The 20405-nt window shown below is 40.9% G+C and overlaps 1 protein-coding gene across 3 annotated transcripts in view; it reads left to right on the top strand.

Moving 5' to 3' along the window:
* Positions 1-1366: 1366 nt before the first annotated feature.
* Positions 1367-20405, top strand: part of LOC121934750 (mitogen-activated protein kinase kinase kinase 3-like) — a 99912-nt gene continuing 80873 nt past the window's right edge. Inside the window, exon 1 of one of the 3 annotated variants that reach the window (XM_042475551.1) lies at positions 1367-1482. The gene's annotated coding sequence lies outside the window, so the exon portion shown is untranslated. Of the gene's footprint in view, positions 1483-1741; positions 1946-20405 lie in introns of those variants that run through there. The other 2 variants (XM_042475554.1, XM_042475553.1) reach the window with 2 other exon arrangements.

Below are 20405 nucleotides of genomic sequence, written 5' to 3'. Positions count from 1 at the left end.
CTGCAAAAATAAAGCTGCTTCGGGTCTCTTTGGAGGTATGCTGTTTAAATTATGCATGCATCCTAAGAATCTGGAAACTGCACCAAAGCCACACTCCATTCCTAAGCACTGGAGTGCAGCTTTGGTGCAGCTTCTGGATTCTTAGGACCCATGCATCATTTAAATAGCATACCTCCAAAGAGACCCGAAGCAGCTTTATTTTGGCAGTCTGTAACAGGCCAAAGATTCCTCCTAGTTTCACTCCTCCTCCTCCTCCTCCTTCTGTATCCAGGTCTGCTTTTCTTACAATATATAGAAGTTTATTACACAAAGGAAATCGGAAGTTTATATCCTGATATAGTATATAATATTATATATGATATAATATATAATATCATACATTATATATTATTATACGGTCCTCTCTCTGAACTTGCGGAGGATCTGTTCCATCACACACACAAACCACATGAATTTGGAAATGTGCATATATTCAAGCCCCATAGCTTTGAATGGCTGCAGGCTCCTGTGTGCAGCCATGTGCATGCATCACAGGCATGTGCACCAATCACTTTAATGGAGGTTGCCTCTCCATGAATAATCAAAATCACAGATCTCATGTCTGTGAAAACGGGGGGGGGGGGGACTGTATTTTTTATATATATATATAGTGGGGAAATTGCATAATTACGCAAAATAACTTTGCACAATGTCGCACAATTAAAGTGGTCACATAGGCCCCATACAGACAGGCCAAAATAAAGCTGCTTTGAGACACATTGGAGGTATGCTGTTTAAATGATGCATGCTTACTAAGAGTCCAGAAGTTGCGCCAAAGCTGCACTATAGTCCTTAGCAGTGGATTGTGGCTTTGGCACGGCTTCCGGACTCTTAATACGCATGCATCATTTAATCTGCATACCTCCAAAGTGACCTGAAGCAACTTTATTTTGTCCTGTCTGTATGGGGCCAAAGAAGCATTAATGTGCATCTTTTTACTTTTGAGATTGCAATGACAATGCATTTCTGACATCACTTTATTTGCACTGTTGCGTGTGATAATTGTTTGTGCAATTACTTGCCATTGTTGCTTTATTTGTGGGATGCTTCAAATGCGCTTTAATCTTTCTTGGATGCCGAAATCAGCCAGTGTGTGTATGTACATATATAAATGGAAAAGGCAGGCTGATAAGAGAGGCAGCCTTGCCTGACCCCTTTGCACTTGGGAAGGATCCTGGAGACAGCCCCTCCAGCCCCTCTGATCCAGCCCAGCCTGGGCAGCCGCTTTCTTCTCGCAGGCTTTCCAGGGCCCTGATTGGCCAGCCAGCCCTTTGACGTCACCCCTTCCTGCCACTTTTGTCCCTTTGCCAGAAAACTCTCCCTCTCCAAGAGTTGCTCTCTGCTCCAGCTTCAAGATCAGCATCAGACGCAAACCTCCCTTCTTCTTTGCCCCCTTTTCCTCTTGCCTCTTTCACTTGGGATGGAAGCCTCCTCATTGCCTAGGTGACTTTTTTTTTGTGCCTTTTGTGGTTTGGTGTGTTTTATTTTATTTGCAAACAGCTTTGCAAAGAGGAAGCCGTTGCTTTTGGGGGTCTTTGATTATTGCACCAATACTTTGCAATAAAAAAAAGCCAAGCAGAAAGCTTATTTCTAGTTTTAAAAAAGCTGGTGTCGTTGGTTTTTGCTTTTTTGGAAGTTCAAGGAAGGTACGATCCGGTTACAAAAGAAAAAAGGAAAACAAAAGAGGGGGATTTCCCCTTCCTCCTTTTTTCCCCTTTCCTCCTCCTCCTCCTTTTGGGGGCTCTGCAGGGGAGGGGGGGCTTTTTCCTTCCTCCCCTCCAAATTTATTAATTTGATTTTTTATATGGAGGGGTAAAAAAAGAAGTTTCTCAGCGATGGACTCGAGCAGATGAGCGTTTCCTGCAGGAAAGGAAAAAGAAAGGGAAAAAAGAAGGAGGAGGAGGAGGTAAGATTTGCTTTCATGATTCGTTACTTTTTACACTTTCTTCGTTACTTTTGATGGCAACTTAGTGGCAAGTGAATAGCAACAGGCAAACTTCCGGATCACTTTCCCCAGCTTTTATTTTAATTTATTTAATTTGTTTAATTTAAGGCTCGTTTTATTTATTTAAAATGTTGCATATCAGTAAACTGGTGGTTATTACTATTATTATCATTATATTTATATTATTATAGATTATATAATATATAATGTATATAATATAATAACATAAATTATAAATAAATTAATAATAATAATTTATGTATAATTATATATTATATAATATATATAATATAAATACAATATTAACAATAATAATAATATTTTATTTACATTATTATATATTATTATATATTATATAAAATATACATAATATATCCTTAATAATATTTTATTTATATTATTATATATTATATAATATATAAATAAAATATTATTATTAATAATATTTTATTTATATTATTATATATTATTATATATTATATAATATATAAAAATGTAAATAAAATATTATTATTAATAATAATATATAAAAATTTAATAATATATATATAAAAATATTTATAACATATAAAATATAAATAAATTATTATTAATAATAATAATATTTTATTTATATCCCGCCTCTCCATCAGGATCGAGGCAGCTTACAATAAAGGTAAAAATACAACAATATAACAATATCAAATAAAACAATTATCCCTCCCACCAATACAACAATTAAAATTCCCTTATAACAATAAAATGACTATTATTATTATTACTATCATCATCATCATTATTATTATCCCACCTTCTTCCCAGTACAGGGACTCAAGGCTGCTTACAAATCTAAAACAGTCCCAAGTTAAAACACTATAAAACATGCAAAATACAAGTTTTTTTAAAAAATGAAACAATTCAGTATCTACTGAGATCAAGGATACAGGAAGGAGAAAATGTTTGGTTAATGTTCTAATAGAGATATGGCATATATATATATATATATATATATATATATATATATATCATGTTTTGCACCTCTCTGAACTTAGAATGGGAAGCAAAGGTTGATCCAAAGAGTCAATTCAGATCCAAAGGAAGTAAAGACAGAGGCTCTTAAGCATAAATAGAAAGAAGAGGTATTTAATGTTTATTGTGGGCTGTAGAAAGCAGGAAAGGAAGTAACAGATTAATGATTATTTTTGTTGGTTTTATGTATTTGTTGGTGTAGTATTTGTTAGTATGTTGGGTATGGATTGTGATTTTTTAAGACTAATAAAAATGACATTATTAAAATGTAAAGTTTCATATTTAATTTAATTTAATTTAAAACACTGTCATTGCGCCAGCCTCGGTGCAAAAAGTGTCTACTAATCCTCCCCTCCTCCTCCTCCTCCTCCTTCCTTCCTTCCACATCCCTCCATGGCTTCTTCTGTTTCCTGTTGTGTCTTTTTCTTTGACTTCTGCAAAATGAGGCTCCCTCCCTCTGAAAGCTTGCAAATAAAAACTCTGGTCCTTTACACTCTGTTCTTTCTCCCTTTTCCATTTCCACCCCTCCAGAAATCATGGTTGGTTTAAAGTGACAGCATTGCTAAGGAAGAGATGAGAGGTAAAGAAACTCCCAGAGCGAAAAGAGTTGCCTCTTAAGCTTTGCAAAACCCAGGGCTAAAGAATTCTGTGTAACCCTCAAGTCTGCATCCTTTGCCTTGAGAAAAGCAGGATTTTGCCAGCCAGTGCCAATGAAGGTCCAAAACACACTGCAGAAATAATCCAGTTTGAGACCACTTGAACTGCCCTGTCTCAGTGTTGGCAAATTCTCTAGGAGTATTATTATCACACTGGGGCTAATTTTGGCATCAAGAAGGATTAAAGCGCATTTCAAGCATCCCGCAAATGAAGCAGAAATGGTGGTTCATTGCACGGATGGTTATCACACGCAATCACACAAATAAAGTAATATCAGAAATGCATAGTCGCTGAAATCCCGGAAGTAAAAAGATGCGCGTTAGTGCTTCTTTGTGACCACTTTAATGGCAGCTTTTGTGCGACGTCGTGTGAAAGCGTTTCGTGTAATTACACGATGTTTCTGGGATATTCACAGGATAAACTGCTGATCTCCTTTGTGTGATAAACTCCTCTGAACTGTTGTTCTGTGAGTTGTGTAGTCTTTTCTGTTGTAGCTCTGGTGCCACAGTAAACTACAATTTCCAGGATTTCCTAGCATTAAGCCAGGGCAATTAAAGCGGTCTCAAACTGGATTATTTCTGCAGTGTGTTTTAGAGCAGGGGTTCAAGGTCTGGCCTGACTTGCAACCTCTTCTTATTGACTAGATGAAAAGGTGATTGGTGCTAGGGAATCCAGAGAACTAGCTTTGTGAGACCTTTAGCCTTCTCTGTCAGAGAGCTCTGGTGCCACAATCAACTGCAATCCCCAGGATTCCCTAAGAGTGAGCCAGGGCAGTGAAAGCGGTGTCAAACTGGTTTATTTCTGCAGTGTGGATTGGACTTGCCTTTCTTTTTGTCCAAGTACCTTTTTTGATAATCTGCATGTGCAGCAGTGAGATGTGAGGTCTGGACAGGCTTTTCAGGCTGCTTCATTCCCTGGAAATCAGTGTGACTTAATTCTCTCAAGTCATTTTTTCAATGTATTTTATTTATTTTGTAACATTGGTGAGTGGAGGGATCCATTTATCAGGCTCTGGCACAGCAGGGCTTGGAAAAGTTTTTCTTCCTTTTGGATTGCAGCTCCCAGCCAGCATGGCCAGTGGTCCCACTAGATGGGGTTTTCTTAGGCAAGGAATACTCAGAGATGGGTTCATCACTTCCTTCCTCTGAAACATGGGTCTGTTACAGACAGCCAAAATAAAGCTGCTTCGAGTCACAGTGGAGGTATGGTGTTTCAATGATGCATGCGTCCTAAGAGTCCAGAAGTCGCACCAAAGCCACACTTCAGCCCTAAGGACTGGAGCGTGGCTTTGGTGTGGCTTCTGGACTCTTAGGACGCATGCATCATTGAAACACCATACTTCCACTGTGACTCGAAGCAGCTTTATTTTGGCTGTCTGTAACAGGCCATAGCCTACAGCACCTGAGCCCTTCAGGTATTATTTTTATTTTAATCATTTTACCATTGTGTTAATCTGGGTATGCCATCCATTGCATTTCTGTGCTGCATCCTTCCCCAGTCTGGTGTCCTTCAAACATAATAGGCTGCAGACCCCACCATCCTCAGCAGGGGAAGATGGGATTTATAGTCCAACACATCTGCTATGCACACTTGAGGGAGAAGATGCTCTCTTGAGCTCTGTCAGTGGGGCTTACTTAGGCCCAGAACACACTGCAGAAATAATCCAGTTTGAGACTGCTTTGATTTTCCTGGCTCAGTGCTAGGAATCCTGGCAATTGTAGTTGATTATGGAACCAAAGAGCTCTCTGACAATGTCTCACAAAACTACAGTTCCCAGAACTCCCTAGCATTGAGCAAGGCAGTTAAAGTGGTCTCAAATGTGATTATTTCTGCCATGTGTTTTAGACTTTACTTATACAGATTGCTGTGCTTAAGCAACTCAAGTGGATGTAGTGTACTTCCACTTCCCCCCCTTTCCCACCACAATATTTTCACAATAGAAATCTAGACAGAACTGAAAAAACTGACTCAGAAGTAGTCAGTCCAGTGCGCTTCTGGCCAAGCTGTAACAAGTATAATGTTTGCTTGTAAGACAGAGCACTGGGGGCTGAGGTTGTTTTTCTTTTTCCTTGACTTTTGTTTATTCTATCATTTATGTTCCCCCTTTTTGTACAGGTCAAGTCTCCCTTATCTGGAATTTGGAAATCCAAAACTTTAAAAAAAAACCCAAAGTTTTTTTCATGGGTGGCTGAGGCAGTTCCACCTTTGCTTCCTGATGGTTCAGTGTACACAAACTTTGTTTCATGCACAAAATTATTAAAATATATTAGGTAAAATTACCTTCAGGCTATATACAGTTGGCCCTTTGTTTTCATGGCGGATCCATTCCAAACCCCCGCCCAAGAAAATGGAAGCTCACGCATATTCAAGCCCATAGGCTTGAATGTAGTGTGTGTCAGGCACATGCCCCATTAAAAATAGCAGAGGTCGCCCCTCTGTGGATTTTTGAGGCCGCAACTGTATATAAGGTATGTGAAACATACATGCATTTTTTTGTTTAGATTTGGGTCCCATTTCCAAGACATCACATTATGCATGTATATGCAAATACAGGCATTCCCAAAATAAATAAATAAACAAACCCCCAAACACTGCTGGTCCCAATAATTTCGAATAAGGGAGACTCAACCTTAACTTTTATATGGTGAAGGTGACTTACAGTGATTTCAGACAGTGCAGCATTAGCCTCAAGTACAAGAAAACCATAGCAAACAACAGCTTTGAACCTGCCCATGAAGACGAAATGTCATTGTTTGTATAGCTTGTGCAACTAGCATTAGGTTTATGGGGTTTATGCACTTGTGTGGAGCAGGGCCATCCGTCCAAACCTGTTCTGAGCACAAAGTAAAAGGGAGGAAACCCGGAAACGTATTTGAAAGCATGCTTGAAGTTTGTGAGGAACTTGAGTTGTGATGGAGGTTTAACCTATCTAAACAAGCTCCATTCCATTTGGACTGTTTAGGGAGAAGTAGTTTACCCTCTTTATCCTAAGATGCCTTGTCAGTGCCAATGAGAAAATGGTTAGTTTCCTGGTTGTGCTCTTCCCCTCTCTTATGGAGGCATGGAGGGGAAAATCCAACAGTTATTGATATGACTCTGGAGACCAGGGTTCATTTTCCAGCTCAGCCATGAAACCCACTGGGTGACCTTGGGCAAGTCACACTCTCTCAGCCTCAGGGGAAGGCCATGGCAAGCCTCTGAACAAATCTTGCCAAGAAAACCCCATGATAGGTTCACCTTAGGGTCGCCATAAATCAGAAACGATTTGAAGCCACATAGAGATGAGTGCATGAGAACACATTTTGCTCTGGAAAACTCGATGCCCAGTGGACATTCTGTGACATCACAACAGCTCAGCCAGTGGTTCAGAGTCTTATAGAAAACAGACATTATTTAGTTTATATGCAGTGTGATCTGATTGTGTTACATTTACCGCATATACTTCGACTATAAGTCGACCTCATGTACAAGACAAGGGCAAGTTTGGGGGCCAAAATTATAGATATTGATATAGCCTGTGGATAAGTTGAGGATAAAACTTAGGGGAATGTAACAAAGGATCTAAAGGATGAAGCAAAGGAAAACAGTACCAAAGAACTTACAAAATTCCAGCAGACATAACTGTTTGTGTTCACACTAAAGGCTGGATGGATGAGAGAGTAGAGTGCTTCCAGGACAGATTATATTCTTGCCTTTCACCAGGGGATGGTTCTTTTTTTAAAATAAGAATGAAATTGCATTACTTACATTGATCTGTGGATAAGTTGACTCAAATTTTTGGGGTCAATTTTTTGACTTATACATGAGTATATACAGTACATCCTATTTTTTTCTTCCTACAAAGAATTAAGACCAGAGCGCTTTATGTAATTACCCTTTCCAGTTCTGATAAGACTGGACTTGTTTAGTGCCAGCATAGTTGCGGAATCAAGTGTGTTTAGACCAATGCTGAACAGTGGATTCTGGGAGCTGTAGTCTTAAAAAAAGTAATGCTTTCAAGTTCTGTTTCAGACCATGTGGAGATACCCTCTTGGACAATACTGAAACATAAATGCAAACATGCCTGCACACACAAACACACACACACACACACACGCATACAGAGAGCATTAAAGGGGGGCATCTACACTGTAGATATAATGCAGTTTGACATCAATTAAATGCTGTAAGTCCCTCCTATGGAACTCTGGGATTTGTAGGTTTAAAAGGTCTTTAGCCATCCCTGTCAATGAGCGCCAGTTCTTCACAAGAGTACAAAATGCAGGATTCTGTAAGATGAAGCCATGGCGAAGTGGTGTATACACAGAAATAAACTGCATTATTTCTACAGTGTAGATGTACCCAGCAAGGTAAAAAAAAGTGTGTATGTGAGAGAGAGTGCACCACATTGCCAGGAGTTTTCGTATTTTTAAAAAGAGAGAGAGATTTGAACTTTTATTCTGAGTGTTGCAAAACTGTACTTCAGCATCAGAAACTGCTGTAGGGAGGATGGGAAGGACTCTGTTGAAATGTTGGTTTGTTGTTGTATGCCTTCAAGTCATTTCTGAACTATGGAAACCCTAAGGTGACCTAATCACAGGGTTTTATTGGCAACATTTGTTCAGAGGTGGTTTGCCATTGCCATCCTCTGAGTTACTTGCCCAGGGTCACCCAGTGGGTTTCCATAGCTGAGTAGGGATTCAAACCCTGGTCTCCAGCATCATAGTCCAGTGCTCAATCCACTACACCACACTGGTACCAAGCATATACTAAGAGCTCACTTCAATCTAAACTCCTGCAAGAGGAGATGGAAATTTCTGCTGTTGGCTGACACACCCACGCAGCTGTTCTTAGGTTACATCAGATGGAAGCATCTGAGTTGTGTCACTTCATTCCCATGGAAGAGGCCTCCAGCGCCTTGGTTCCTTCCAGTTTCACAGAAGATTTTTGCTTGGGGTGTGGGTAAGGGGGTTGCATGTGGACCCTTCGCCCAGTTTTTGCAGCTGTACTGCTTTCAGCAAAAAACAAGCAATTTTCTTTTAAAAAGCAAATTACTTTGGCACTGAATTTAAGCAGCACAGCAGCAGAACAATCACTTTTTCCTTGAAGGTACACAGGAAAACCCCTGGTATTGTGCTACTAAAATTTGTTGGCACAGCAACTATGCTTTTAAGGGATAATGCCACATTTTGATTGTTGTTGTACCTCTAAAAGGTAGTGGCAGGATGGTGCCACCAACCATGTGAGGGGTTGTCATTGCAGATCCCTATTACCCTAGAAGATGTCCTAGATGGATTTCTTTTTCGTCAGGTCTGTATGTATTTCCTGAAAAAAGTGGAAGCCCAATGTAAATCCTTTGTTCAGTATTTGCTGAAGTTGCAAACTGGTGGAGAAGAGATTGTATGTTTGAATCCTACCCTATTTTTTTGGGGGGGGGGGTATCTTGCATATATAGCAACATAACTTCAAGAGAAGGGTTCAACTGCTGCCACACTGCAGAACTAATGCAGTTTGACACTGCTTGAACTTTTGTGGCTCCATCCTATGCAGTCCTGGGATTTGTAGTTTGTTGTGGCACCAGAGCACTCTGATTGAGAAAGCTAAGTATTTTCCAAACTACAAATCCCAGAATTCCTTAGTGTGGCAGTTAAAGTGATGTCAAACTGCATTAATTCTGCAGTTTAGATGTAGCCGTTGCTTTCCCCCTGGCTTGCTAGGGTTTTCTTAAGCATGGCGGAAGGAAGCTGGCAGTTTTCTTGTGCAGGAACATTTAAACATCCACCAACGGCTTAAAGTAGGCCACTTCTAGGGAGGTTTCTTGACAGTTCTGCTGACTTTATAATGCAACAGACAGTGCAGTGGTGTGACACCTGTGTTCTTCTGCCCCTGTAATTATCATAGTGTACCTGTGCATTGGAAGAGCTGTAGAAATGCAGCCCAGTGTTAGGTCAGCTGGGAGGGAGTTCAGAGTAGAAGACAGGTGTGTGGGCAGGTAGGAAGATAATGCAGGAGTCCATTAGTACTCCCTGAAAGTTGTAAATTAACCAGGGCTGTATCCATGCTGTACAAGGGTTCATAGAATCATACCATCTTAGGGCTGGAAGGGATCACAAGGGCCATCTAGTTCAACCCCACTTTCATGAAGGAATACACAATTAAAACACTCCTGAAAAATGCCCATCCAATCTCTGTCAAAAGACCTCCAGAGCATGTGAGTCCACCAGCCTCTGAGGCAGTCTATTCCACTAATAGTTCTTACAGTAAAGAAGTACTTCCTAATGTTTAGGTGGAATCTCTTTTCTTATACAGTCAGCCCTCCATTTTCACAGGGAATCTATTCCGGACACACACACACACACTGCAAAAACAGAGACTCATCTATATTCAAGCCCTATAGGCTTGAATGGGGCCCATGCTTATGAGTGCATGCAGTGTGCGCACCCCATTGAAAATAATGGAGGTCTCCCTTCCATGAATATTCAAGACTGCGGACTTCAAGGCCACGAGAAAGAAGGGGCAACTGTAATTTGACTCCACTAATTTGGGTTAGACATTTTATGATCACAAACTGCCATAGCAATAGTGTCACAGTGGTTAAATACCAGTCCTGCACCCACAACATTGTAAGTTTAATACTAGAGGAGGGATCCAAGTTCCACCCAGCCTTCCATCGTTTCATAGGTTGGTAAAATGAGTACTCAGCTTGTTGGGGACAATTGGCTTGCACATTGTAAACTGCTTAGGGAGTGCTAGTTTACTGATAAGCGGTATAGAAATGTACTCACTATTGCTAAGGACCAGTTGCAAGGAACATGTAGTTTTTTCGTTAAAATGGCTTCACTGTTTACCAGTTTATTGTCAGGCACAACAAAGTGCTATTCATAACATCTAAGGCCCTATATGGCTTGGTCCAGATTATCTAAAAAACCATATCTCCCTATACAAATCTGCCAGATTCTTAAGATCTCCATGGGGAGGCTTTATCTCGGCCCTGCCACCATCACAGTGAGGTGAGAACATGAGAAAGGGCCTTCTTGGTGCTTCTCCCACCATCTGGAATGCCTTTACATGGGAGGCTAGGCTGGTTCCCTCCCTGCTCTCCTTTCACCAGCAGGCAAAGACTTTTCTGTTTAAGCAGGCTTTTAATGAATAATTGCTTGTATGGCAGCATCATATTGGGATGTGTGGTGTGTGTCTTTGTGTAGGGATACATATATTTGTTGCTGTGTGCCATCAAGCCATTTTTGACTTATGACGACCAAACCTATTGCGGATTTTTCTGGGGCTGAGAGTATGTGACTCATCCAAGGTCACCCAATGGGTTTCCATAACTCAGCGAGGAATCAAACTCTGGTCTCCAAAGTCATAGTCCAATGCTGAAACCACTATACCACACAGGCTCTGCATGTGTTTGTATGTGTGTATGCACACATGTGCACAGAGCCTGGGCTGTATAGTGGTTTGAGGGTTAGAAGGGACCATAAGGACCATCTAGAATAAACAATAAATAAATACCATCAATACCATTATTAAACAATTAAAATCATTACATTAAAACAGTATTCAAAGCAATATGTTAATTGTTTTATAATGTCCCTGTTGTGGTTTGTTCATTTTTTTTTTGTGGCCACCTTGGGTCCCTCTCCAGGAGAAAGGCAACAAATAAATGAAATACTGTAAAATGAATGAATAAATAATGGACCAAAAGATGGGAGGCCAGCCAGCCAGTCAGTTAGCTGAACTGCAAAAGAGAGTCCAGTCCTTCTTCTTATCCACAAGAAGAAATGAAGATATGGGGTTTGGTGGGGGGAGTTGGGGGATTTCTATGGCTTTTGGAAGGCGTACTATTGACAGTGTTGCTATTCTGCTATAAATCTGAAAGGCCTCTTTATATACTCCTCTGTCAAAGTAAGAGCGGTGTCTTTGGTTCCTCCGCTCCTGTGATGAATCTTGGTTTTCAGCGCGTAGAAACCCACAACTGTACTAATACTAAAAAAGAGGTGCTTTATGTCTAAAGCAATTGGAGCTGGCTAGCAGGGACGTGCTTCCACTCAGACCGAAAGATGGGAGCGGAACGCTCAAGGAACTTGAAACTTGCAAAGAGGGGAAATACTTTCTGAATAGCTGCTGGATTGGAGCTGAAACTTTGCACGGAACGCAGACGCTTCTGTGGTTCATTAAACAGAGGTGGCTGTTGTTCTGTGGTAAGAAAATAGAAGTAACAGAGCTTTTTTTCATGCATGTGATGCTATGCCTGGTTTTTCCCCTCTGTATGTCCTGCCTCAGGCATGCTGGGTATTTTAATGGCAGCACATTGGGTTATTACAACATGCCCACAACTGTTACCCAGGTCTCTGTAGAACTATTGAAGGTTGTGGAGCTTGGGAGGGAAAAACAACCTGTGTGACTGACAGGTATGCCAGTTCTTTGAACTGGCTGATACCTATTAAAGCAGTGCTTCTCGCATTGGTGGCACATGACCTGGGGCCAGCCTGCAGCATTTCCAGGAAAGTATGCAAATATGATGATATCACGTCACAATAATGGTATTGGTCCCTGGCACATTCAGGGGAAAAGGTTGCCGTTGTCCTACATCAGATAGCAATGTATTCATGCTCTTAAATTACAGTATTTAATTCAAAAATGCCCAAATTACCATTTCTTGCCCTGTGAATTTGGCAGTGCTGAGAAGTCAAGAAACAAGGCCTTGATGTGTGTCTGGCTGATATTTGAAGCTTGGTTAGCAGGATCTTGCCATAGGGCAAAGATGGTCAACTTTTTTGGGTCTTGGGGCCAATTTCTTTCAAACCCCTTGACCTCAGCTGACTTTCCCACACATTGAGAATGGGTTTTTCAGTATGAAAATTGCCAATTGCACCTTGGAGGCCTCAGGGAATACAGTTGGTCATCTAAAGGCAATGTTCTTCTACCCATGGGGACTTTCTTAGTCCTGAAATAGTCCCCCCCCCCCTTTTAAGAAACACGAACTTAGCAGTAGGGAAGATCACATGGTGCCTGTTTGCAGCTTACTCTACTGATCATTGCAAAAGGCTCTTCTCTTTTGATCTGATCTCACTTGGAATACTGTGTCTGGTCCTGAGCACCACAGTTCAAGAAGGATATTGATAAGCTGGAATGTGCCCAGACAAGGCCAACAAAGGTGATTACAGGTCCAGAAACCAAGTTTAATGAGGAATGACTTGGGGAGCTAGGTATGTTTAGCTTGGAGAAGACAAGACTGAGAAGTGACATGATAGTCATTTTTAAATATCAGAAAGGATGGAGTGAGCTTGTTTTCTGCTGCTCCAGAGACTAGAAGGAGAAAAGAGATTCCACCTAAACTTTAGGAGGAAGTTGTTTATTGTAAGAGCTGTTCGATAGTGGGATGGACTGCCTCGGAGGGTGGTGAATTTTCCCTCTTTAAAGGTCATTGCACAAGTTAGATGAATATTTTTTCAGGAGTGTTGTACAGTGGGCCCTTGGTATTTGCTGGGGTTTGGTTCCAAAACCCATGAATGCTCAAATCCCATTATATATAATGGTATAGTGAAATGGTGTCCCTTATATAAAATGGCAAAAATCAAGATTTTCTTTTTGGAATTTATATCTTTCTGGAATATTTTCAAGCTGTCAATAGTTGAATCCATGGATAAAGAATCTGTGGATATGAAAGGGTGAGTGTAATTGTGTATTCCTGCATGGCAGGGGCTAGATAAGATGACCTTGCAGTCCCTTCCAAATCTAAGATTTTATGATGTATGATTTTTCTTCTGTTCCTAGGCCAGCCTAGAATGCCCCTCCCTTTGGTTAACTGTCTGCATATAAGAATGTACCTTTAAATATGCTCCACTTATTAAACTTTGAGACAATATCAGCAAAGCCACTTAGAAGTAGAGCTATCAATTAAAAGTTACTTTGTGAACGTTTGTATCCTGGAGGGAGTTGCTGTGGATGATGTTATAGCATAAAATGCATTAAAAATCTGTTTGATTGTTGTTGTTTTTTTAAAAAGGAGAAATCCCACTGAAATAAATGGCACTCACTGAAAGAAAACATGATCGTGTTTAGGCAGTAAATTCCTTGCTCTGTTTGAATGCAGATTAAATTGTGTAGGCACAGTTGTTGACAAGGACCAACTCCTTGCTCACCATATGTTTCCACACTGGACATAATGGGAGATTAGGAGAGAGAAAGAGTATGTGAGTCACATCTATGGCTGTACACATAGTTGTGTGCATGAAGTGAGTCTTTGGGGGAATACTGGGTGATGTAACCTGCTGCTTCCTCACCACATCAAACAGAAGTAAGAAACTGTTAGCTCCTCAGTTGTTTTGGGCTGTAACCACTATGTTCACTTATCATGGGCAATTCTGGTAGAATAGTGGCTCCCAAACTTTGGTCCTCCAGGTGTTTTGCACTTCTACTCCCAGAAGCCCCAGTCACCATGACCAAAAGCTAAGAATCCTTGGAGTTGAATCCCAAATATGTGGAAAACCAAAGTTTAGGAACCACTGTAGGTAGAGACTTCTGGGAGTTGAAATGCAAAACATCTATAGGACCACTCTTCCTCCACCTCTATAGGTCAAATGCTCTTCTTTTTAGAAAATTGAAAGAGTTTCTTTTCTCCGAATCCAGGGGCTGGGCACTTGGTACACTCTAGAATATATAATCTAGGTTTTTTGGACAAATAATAACAACAACAATAATAATCATAATAGGATTTATTTATATGCCGCTCAGTCACTGGGAATCCGGGTGGCTTACAACAGAGGGGATAACAGACAGTTCCCTGCCCTCAGGCTTACAAAGCCAGGAGTCCCAGGCAATATGGCTGATGGTCAAAGACTATGGGAGTTGTACACCAAAAATAAAAGGCCCAGGGATGCCTAACCCTTCCCTGCAAGGTTGTTGTTGTATGTTTTCAAGTTGTTTCTGACTTATAGTGACTCTAAGGTGAGCCTATCACGGGGTTTTCTTGACAAAGTTTATTGGGAGGAGATTTGCCTTTGCCTTCCTGGGAGAGAAAGTGATTTGCACAAGGTCACATAATGGTTTTCAATGGCCAAGTGGGGATTTGAACCACTGGTCATAGTCCAGTGCTCAGACTACTGCGCCATGCTGGCTCTTGTCCTATAAGGCAGAAAAAGAGGAATTCTGCTCCAGAGTTTTACTGTACAGCTTCTATTCCTGGGGTATTTGCAGCTATGAAATTCTTGTTTCTTATTAAATTACAAACTTTTCTTTTCAAGAATCCGACTCAATATCTTTTCTGTGCACCACGTGTATGGAAAATAGATTATAAGAGCCTGCAAAGGAAATATGGGATTCATCTTGGTTATTTTCTTTGCTCAAAGACTCCAGACATGCTATTTGCTTTTCTCAGCAAGTGATACGTGGGCCATGGGTCCTCAGTAGGGGCCCTGGTTGTGAATTTCCCACTAACCCCTGTGGTTTTCTAAAGAGATATAAGCCAAAATGACAAATCATGCTGTATTTGGAATCGCTTGAAGGAGAAATCAAAGGAATGCAGTGTATTTTCAAGTTGCAAGGAAAGAATCATCTACTGTAGTTAAATGACGGACTTTGGCTGTTTGATTTCACACCTGTTGCTGCTATGAGTTCCCTTCATTTTCTGCTCCACATTTCACTGGTAGTTATTCATGTTGAATATGTTCCTTTTCAGTACTGTTGTTGTTGTGTGGCTTCAAACAATTCCTGTCTTATGGTGACCCTAAGGCAATACTATTGGGGGGGGGGGGTTCCTGGCAAGATTTGTTCAGAGGGGGTTTGCTATTGCCTTTCTCTGAGACTGAGAGAGTGTGACTTGCGCAAGGCCACCAGTGGGTTTCCATGGCCAACTGGGGACTCAAACCCTGGTCTCCAGAGTCACAGTCCAATGCTCAAACCACTATATTCTGCAATATGTGGTTGCCCAGTGATCCACACTCCTTAAAGAAACTAGAAGCAACAACATCCCTTTGGGAAAGCAAGCAAAGCAGGGAGGAAAGAAAGAGCCAACCAAGGCTTGCTCCTGAACAAGACTCATCTGTACACTTTGTTCAGATGAGCTACACTTTACATCTACATGCGGATGTCCCATGACCGCTCAACATAGGACTTTATTACATGGGGGACATAGGGCAAAATCGGGGGTTTAAACAACGATTATCCTATGCAAAACATAATATCGCAATTAAGATTTTCACACATCGTTGCTATTAAACAGGCAATAAACAGTAAAAAAATCATTCACAGGGAAATCCCAAAAATGATTTGTTGTTGTTTATTGCCTTTCAAACAGTGATATGTGTGAAAATCTTAAATGTGATGTTGTGTTTTGCACAAGATAATTGCTGTATAAACCCCCGATTTTCCCCACATGATAAGGTCCTTAGTATATGAATAAAAATATTTTGTTTATTTAGTGTGGTATTTTCATTTGCACACCTGCATGTGTGGACATCATGCACACACTCCACTCGATTGGGTGTATGAATAAAAATATTTTGTCAATTTAGTGTGCATATTTTCATTCGTACATTCATGTATATTCATATTTTAACATTTGATAAGGAGTTAACACCGTTGAAATTAAAACAGTTTTATTTAAGTAAATTCAACATTTAACTCAATGCATGTGTACATTTTACACATTAAAAAGTTGAAGAGGAGGATCAGAGCCTACAAGTCCTGTGCCCCCCCCCCCCCAAGCAGCTCTTGTGTGCCCCCAGGGTCCCACCCCACCATTTGGGAATCACTGCAGTAAGTAACTGTGGGGGCAGCTGTTTACCATGTCTGTTGTATGTAAACACCTACAGCTACAATAGGATCACAGAGTAGAATCTCATCCTTTCCCAAGTCAGGCTTTATTGCATTATTTATTGCAGACATGCTTCTGCAATATATCATTGAAATTCCATCTTTCTCCATCCCTCTTTCACTATCCTCTGAATGTCCATGTTGCCCGCCCCCGCAAAAAAAATCCATCCAGACAGAGGACAAGAAAAGGTGGTAGGGGCTGCGCTCCAGTTAAAATACTTCATAAAAAGCATCTTCTTTGTCAGAGGCTTTGTTAACTGAGGTATGCCTGTACTGCAATGCCCTCTACATGAGCCTGCCCTTGAACACTGCAGCTAGCATGAAATGCTGCATCTAGACTGCTGACTGGAATGCCATACCAAAACCATAAGACGCTTGTTTTGAAGGGAGTGTACTGGGTGCTAATATGCTTCCACTCTGAATTTAAGGTGCTGGTAGTAACATTTAAAGCCCCAAAACAGCTTGGGATCTTGATATCTGAAGGACCATCTCTCCCTAAGTATATATGCATGCTGGAAAAACTGAAGTCTGCTGGAGGAGGCTTTCTTTGTGTCCCACCACTTGGCATAGGATAGATCCTTCTCTGTGGTGGCACCCCGATTATGGTATACTCTCCCCTTGGAGATCTAATTGGCATCAATTCCAGGGTCATTCCTGTGCCAAGTTAAACATGGCTTTTTGTTAAAGCCTTTGGGGCGTAAGGCATGGCTTTGAAATGGTGGGGCAGGACCCCTGGGGAGGGCACACAAGACTTGGAGGCCCTGATCCCTCTTTCCTCTTCCTTTTCCCAAACCTTTTTATGTGTAAAATTTATACACGTGTTGAGTTAAATATTGAATTTACTTAAATAAAACTGCTCTAATTTGAATGATATCATTTCCTTATAAAATGTTAAAATACGAATATCCGTGAATGTGTGAATGAAAATAAGCACAGTAAATAAAATGTTTTTATTAATATATTATGCTGAAGTGTGTGTGTGTGACATCCTCTTGTAGATGTAAAGAGGGGTCCCAAGGGCTTTGAGTGTCACTGACTTATGTCAACAAGCTTGCACCTTCAGTGACTCCTCTTAATTTTGAATTTTTACAATATCCATGCATCTCTTTGCATCTCTAGGGACTGGAAACTTGGTGGAAGAGTTGCAGCCTTAGGAACTGTTTACAAGGCTGAGTTATGTTTGTAGGTCAAAGCCTCACTGGCGAGGATTGTCATCCATTTGGGAGAGGCTTGAACCTCTTTAATTATAGAGCAGGGTTGTGTCCTACAATTTGTGATGGAAACTGGGCGAGGAGGAGCTGAGAAGGAGGGAAAGTAAGAGCAAGAATGATGGGAAGGTATCAGCAACTGGGCTTGGAGCCAGGACAAGGTGTGTAGGACAAAGTCTAAATGGTTGTGAGCCTTCAGTTTCCTTTTATATTCAGCTTGGCATGCCTGCTTTGGTGGCAACCTGGCATGCAGAAGTTTGCCAGGGGAATCTTTCTGCCACAGCATGAGCTCCATGCCAAGATAGGCTTCATCCCCTGACATTTTGTACATCAAAATTTTCATAAAGGGTCATGAGCAAGTGTCCATTCATGTTGCAGAATTGTAGTGCTATTGTTCCACTGTACAGTCAGCCCTCCTTATCCAAGGATTATTTTTATCCACTGAGCCAAGCATCTACGGCTTGAAAATATTTAAAATAGATATGAATTTCAATAGGAAAACCTTCATTTTCCCATTTTATATAAAGATACTGTTTTACTCTGCCATTGTATGTAATGGGACTTGAGCATCCATGGATTTTGGTATCCACGGGGGGTCCTGGAACCAAACCTCAGCGGATACCAAGGGCTCACTGTGACTGCCTTTGGAACCCTGGGATGTATAGTTTGGTGAGACACTGGAGCTCTCTGGCTGAGATATCTAAATGCTCCTCCCTAAACAGCCAGTCCCAGGATTACATGCGATGCAGCCATGGTGGTTAAAGTGGAATAATAGCGCTATCATTGCACAATGTGAATGGGCCCCAGGTTAGATGGGGTAAAAAAATAGTGTCTGGGCAGGGTGACCAGATGCCCTCCTTTTACAGGCATGCCCTACATTTCAGCCTTCTGTCCAGGAGGAATTCCAAAATGTCCTCCATTCTGAGTACAACTAGAAGCAGGAATTTATAGTTACAGTATATGAGTGTTGTGTTAGCTTTTATTCAGTTTGCATTAATGTCCTACATTCTGCAGTGCCTTGTCCTCCTTAGCAGCTATGACATCTGAGATGAAAGGCTATGCTATTAACACACTTGCTACATGCCTTTCTTGGCTGGTAGATGAAGAAGGTCCAAAGGAAGGAAAGAAGAGAATTGCAACCAGTGCCTAGCATTGATGTTTTTCTCACTTTGCATCTAATTATCTCTTGAGAGCAATAAGATATAGTCAGATCAGTATTCAACTTCCTTTTGAGAAATCCAAATCTAAGCATTTATAACAGTATGCGTTCAATGAAATCAAGCATCAAGACCCTTCAAAGCACTGGTTTGGGATTGCATTTTTTAATGATTCAATGGTGTTTGTAAAAAAAAAATCCATTCCTTTCCTGGAGAAAAACTAGCAGATCTGTTACAGCAGTTCCTATTTGTTTTTGTTCTTGAAGTGCTAACTTGCTGCTTAGGGAGTTATTGGCTGCTGCCACTTTAACTTCCATGGTTCAGTGCTATGGAATTCTGGGATTTGTAGTTTGATAGGGGACCCAAGTTCTCTGAGAGGGCAGGGTAAATCTCTCACAAAACTACAGATCCCTGTATTCCATAGCATTGAGTTAAAGTGGTGTTAAACTGCTTTATTTCTGCAGTCTGTGGATATAACCCTTAATAACCGAGGGATGATTTTACAAACAATAATTTCTTATTTGGGAAAATCCCTTCCGGAACATGTAACATCTTTCTCCCTTCATATTCCTCCTCAAATAAAATCTATTCCATGTGATTTTTGGCATATCATCTTAAAGATCTTTTCCAACTGTGGCCAAGTTTTAAGATTGTCTTATGGCATTTGTCCACATTCTTCCTTTCCTCTCTTTGTATTTTCAACATGAAGTGTTTTCTTGGACTAAACTGCATGTTATGATGTTGTTCAAGCTTTTGAAAGGATGGAGCTTAGACTGTCTGTCTAGTTTTATTTTGAAGAAAACAGCTGCCAAGGGCAGTCAAAAGACTGCTGCCACACTGCAGAACTAAAGCAGATTGACACCACTTTAATTTCCATGGCTCATTGCTATGGAATCCTGGAAGTTATAGTTTGGTGGGGACCCTGGAAGGCTCTGTCAGGAAAGGTTAAATATCTCACCAAACTACAAATCACAGAGTTCCATTGCATTGAGCCATGGCAGTTAAAGTGGTGTCAAACTGCTTCATTTCTACAATGTGGCAGCAGCCAAACTGGAATGGGATCTTGCACCAGTTTTGTGATGAAAATTCCATTTTCTTTCAAAGTTTCAAACTGTGAAAAACCCTTTTGAAGGCAAATAGGAGCAGAAGGTGGGGAGTAGTTTACATGGGACAGCAACTGGGTTTGAGAGTGTGTTTTAATGTTAAAAGTTGTTTTACTGCTCCACCTCTCTGTGTGTATCTGTTAAGTTCAATGTGCACCAGTGGAAATGTATAATTAAAAAAAGAAAGAAATTGACTTGCAGCCGAAATGGGTTTTCGGTCCAGGGAGGATTCGGCCCCGTGACTTTGCTGAACGTGTCGCTTGGCCCTGAGACTGAAGCGAGTAGGATATGTGGGGAAAGGTGTTCACGTCTTCCTAGCAAGCGCTTGCATCTCTTTGGAGAGCTTCATCACCTCACAATTTTCAAAGTCCGTGGCCTCATGCAGAGACCTTTTCACACCTGTGTTTTACACTCATTTTCACAGTTTGTGGGCACGGTTTGACCTGTTTCGAAGTCCTGTTCAGAGGTCCAGTTACTATGGAGATGTATT

The sequence above is a fragment of the Sceloporus undulatus genome, chromosome 6 (genome assembly GCF_019175285.1).
Source record: "Sceloporus undulatus isolate JIND9_A2432 ecotype Alabama chromosome 6, SceUnd_v1.1, whole genome shotgun sequence".
NCBI classification, from domain to species: domain Eukaryota; kingdom Metazoa; phylum Chordata; class Lepidosauria; order Squamata; family Phrynosomatidae; genus Sceloporus; species Sceloporus undulatus.
Note: the sequence above shows the minus strand (reverse complement) of the source record. Positions and strands in the feature narration are given on the sequence as shown.